The sequence below is a fragment of the Poecilia latipinna genome, unplaced genomic scaffold, assembly GCF_001443285.1.
Source record: "Poecilia latipinna isolate Pla-1442-1.1 unplaced genomic scaffold, P_latipinna-1.0 Scaffold559, whole genome shotgun sequence".
Taxonomy (NCBI): domain Eukaryota; kingdom Metazoa; phylum Chordata; class Actinopteri; order Cyprinodontiformes; family Poeciliidae; genus Poecilia; species Poecilia latipinna.
The window spans coordinates 223503-227649 of NW_015113175.1; the positions used below are offsets into that span (position 1 = coordinate 223503).

The following is a 4147-nucleotide window of genomic DNA, read 5'->3' on the forward strand; positions in this document are numbered from 1 at the left end:
ATATGCAAGTTAAATTCTGGAGTTAAAAAGTAAACTTTGGAAATAGCCATGTCTGTCCTTTTGAAATATGGATTCAGAAAGTAGGTCTTTCTAAATGATTTATGCTTTGTGGATTGGAGACTCTGACTTCAGGATTCAATCAATAATTCAAAAATATTTCATGAAGACTTAATGAAAACAAGAAATCTAAACTAAATTTTTATCTTCAGATTAGAAAAATCCACAAAAACTACACAGTCACTGAAATATCATATAAAGGGCAACAGAGAAGGAGGGGCAAGAAGCGGAGATGGTGAGTCAAGAAACCTATCTCTCTCTCTCTCTCTCTCTCTCTCTGTCTCTCTCTCTCATTTCATATCTATAAATAGACGGCCGCCTGGCAGCTGAGGGGTAGTCCGCGTAGAACAAATGCAGCCTCCGGCTGTTTCACTTCATTCCCCACATAATGAGCCAGACGGAACAAGCGCAGATCGCCGCCGTCACTTCCTCTCTTCCCAGCCACCGCCGCCGAGCCAGAGAGGCAAGGGCCACACGTTGCCATGGAAACGTGGCTGCTGGGCAGAGGCGAGGAGGTGGAGCGGTGGGGGGGGGGGGGGTTCTCAATGTGAAGGCAGTTCTGCACACACACACACTGAGACCCCCCTGAAAGACAGACAGGCAGACAGACGGGGCCTTGCTGCCTCTGGAGAGCAGTAGATGAGCTCCAGAGTCCTGAACTGCCTCCCGGATGTAATGGAGTCGGCGTGGGTGGGTGGGTGCACCTCGCAAACCCGGCCTCCTCCTCCTCCGCTAACATATTCCAGCCCAGTGAACCTCTGAGAGCTCAGGACTATCTGACTAACTGCAGGACTCCCAGTTGGGGGGCAAATATTAGTCTTCATGGATCTTATCTGAGCTGAGAGCGCATACATTATGAAGAGTCCGGCCTGCGCTGCTCGGTTCGGAGGAGGTGAGCAGGTGGCGATGTTCTCCTTTAGCACCATTATTTCCACGGGAGGACGTCTGAGGTCAAGATTTTTAACAGCATCTGATGTGACTGTGTCTTTAGCAACAGTGGGACTCAGTGCAATGCATTGCAAAAGTAATCCCCAAACGTCTCTGTATTAGCGCTGCAGCTAACGATTGATTATTCTATCGATTATTGTGACGATTAACTGAGTAAACGGACAAAAAAATGGAAGTTGTAGATTTTTAAGTTTAACTACTTAAGTTTAGTTTTTACTATATTAAAATTATGTACAAAACATTCAAATAAATAATTCAATTCCTTTTCCTATGTAGGAAAATAAATCATTTTATGCCCTAAAATGCAACAACTTGCATTCCTTTAGTGTATGCTCGATCATTTGTATTAAATAACAAATCTGCAACTGAATAAATAGTAAAATAAATATTTAAATATGTCTGTTTCACCTAGCATTTCTATAGTGCTTAGTTGATGTGTAAACTATTGTTTTCAATTAACTAATTAATAGCAAAATAAGATGCCAAATGATACTTGGCTCACTTTGCAGAATTTGAATGGTGAAGCTAAAAATAGCACCACTTGAGAAGTTCTGGGTAGAAAACATGTTTAGAAAAAAAAATTGTTTTTCATCTAAAATGCAAAATGTCTGTAATTTCTACAGTTTTGGCTTGATTAGTGTTCTGAATGTGGTTTAAATTCAGCAAATGTCACATTTCAGAGTTAGTTACAATAGAACGGTTCACATCAAAACACAAAGTAATAAATACAATAAGTTGAAGTTTGATGCTTGTGGTCGTTCACTGGGAGAAATGATATAGCAACATAAGATCCTCCCAGGCAGTATCTCAGATATTGCTTCTGCTCCTACATGATGGCCTGGAGTTACAGCAATGTGCACAAATAATTTACATTTCAAACACATCTTCATGTTTATTTTTATGCAATATTCTGAAGCAGGACTGCAGACCTGTTTCAACCCAAACATCGTCAGACGGTTTCCCCTCAGCTCCAGTCAAAATGCTGCATTATCTGCATATGATTCACGTGCATTTTTTCTTCTGTTGCTGTGCATAAGGGTTGTTGATCCAGAATATGACGCAAGTTGCCTGATTTCTTGTTTTTCTCTTTAATTGTGGCACAATGAAACTTTCTACAGCTTCCAGTTTGCAAATCTCATGAGAATGAACAAGTTTGAGATGAAACAATGTGGAAGATGTGAAGCGAGTCCAGCTGGCGGGCTCGTGCCTAAAAATACTCTCTAAACTCTCTGCTTTAAATTCGGGTCAGCCACACAGTTTTTTAATTTACAACAATTTAAAACAAGCAAAAGTCTCCAAAACAGTGGAGCCGAGAGGGAAGCTGACGCTCCAGCTGTAACGGACTTCAGGTCGCTGAGAGGAAATGTCGTCAGTGATCTGGGTGATGCTCCCCTTCAGCCGGGCCTTCCCTTCGTTTAGGTAGAACCGTGCGACTCTCCACTCCTTGCTCTTTTCATCCCGGGTCCTCGGGGAGGAGTCGTGTTGTTTTGCTCTCCATCTCACACACACACACACAAACACCTTCGCACGGCTTCTGCAAACACTCTGCAGTGACAGCAAATGGGCCCTGGGGTCTGAGGTCCTTTAATCGTGATGCAAGGTGACTCTTTACCTTTCTTTTTTCACAGCTTCACTATTCATTACTGACCGCTGTAAGTGGACATGGCTCAGGGGTGATGTCAGGATTAGATCTGCTGATGACCGCCCCCCTCCACCACCTCCACCTCCACCTCCTCTCCTAGCCAGGGACTCACATCCACCGGCTGTTTTTTATTTTCCTGCTGAAGTGATTGCAGCTTAAAAATGATCAGCATGCATAAAGTACCATGTGTTGTATGAAGAGAGAGAGAAAAATACTAAATAAAAACACAAAATACCAAAATGCCATTTACTGTTGCTGACATTTTCTTCCTGCTTTAAATTCTCTACATGTGTTTGGATAAACTGGTTTGAGCAAAAAAGTTTAACTCAGTTCAAATCAATTCAAAATACTCTCCTGATCGCAAAGGGAAACTAAACTCTTCATAGAGAAAAGGTTTCTATTTCAAAGATCTTTATGTATTTACTTTTTTCTTTTTTTTCTTTTTTTACCATAATGCACTATTTTCAATCCACTATAGAGCAATGAACTACTTTATGTTAGTCTCAAGATTAAAATCCCAAATGAAAAACTATAAAGTTTGTGGTTGTAACATGACAAAATGTGGAAACCAGAGCTGCAGCTAACAGTTACTTAACTACTCGATTTGGATGATTAGTCGATTGATCTGATAAAAAAAACAAAAAAAAACAAAACAGTTGCCACATTCTGCAGATTTTTTCTTTAAGCCATGTTTTATACAATATTAGAAATACAGTACAAGATGTGAATAAAACTCCTTTTTCAAATAAGAAAAATACATATTTTCTTTCTTTTCCTTTTTCTTTTAAGTCTTTCTTTAACAAACTCTTGGTCGTTTGTAGCAAAGGATGCATCTGCAGCTGAAATTAAAATTTTTGTGCTTCATAATTTGAACCGGGTGAAGCTAAAAACCAACACCTGAGGAGTTGTGGGTGGAACATATTTACAGTTTAAAAGATTTTTCATCTTAAATGCAAAATGTTTATGTTTTTATACCATTTTGGCTTCACTGCTGCCATGAGTGTGTTGTTCTTTCAGCACACAGCTTTCTTTAACGATTAATTGATTACTAAATTAGTTGACGATTATTTCAATAATCTATTAATCGCAATTAGATGAACTGTTTCAGTCCTAATGGAAACAACCGCATTGTGACATACGTCAAGCTTCGCAGCAAACGCATTAATGGAGCAGAAGATTGAGGTCAGCTTTCTAATGTCACCATTAGGTCACATTACGAACTCATCTGTTGGAGGGAAAACATCGGCAGGTGTTTTTTTTTTTTTACAACTTTCCTCCATTAATCATCTCTAAACTCTGATGAAAGAAACGAGAATCGGTCCAGAACTCCAATCATATCCAGTCATACAACGCGTGCTGGCTGCTGGTTCACTCCACCAGCCTACACATAAATCTATCCGGAGTGTAAACAGCTGCCACACTCCTTCATTCAGATAAGAAAACTTCATTATAAAAAAAAAAAAAAAACTAACTACATCCATACATGAGGAGGAGCTGCCT

The 4147-nt window shown here is 40.0% G+C and overlaps 1 long non-coding RNA gene across 1 annotated transcript in view; it reads right to left on the reverse strand.

The window, feature by feature from the left end:
- Nucleotides 1-3149, reverse strand: part of LOC106953080 (uncharacterized) — a 21470-nt gene extending 18321 nt beyond the window's left edge. The window contains exons 1-2 of the long non-coding RNA XR_001426115.1: nucleotides 3139-3149; nucleotides 2535-2536 (exon numbers count right to left, since the gene is read on the reverse strand). This is a non-coding gene — a long non-coding RNA (uncharacterized LOC106953080). The remainder of the gene's footprint in view (nucleotides 1-2534; nucleotides 2537-3138) is intronic.
- Between the last annotated feature and the right edge of the window lie 998 nt (nucleotides 3150-4147).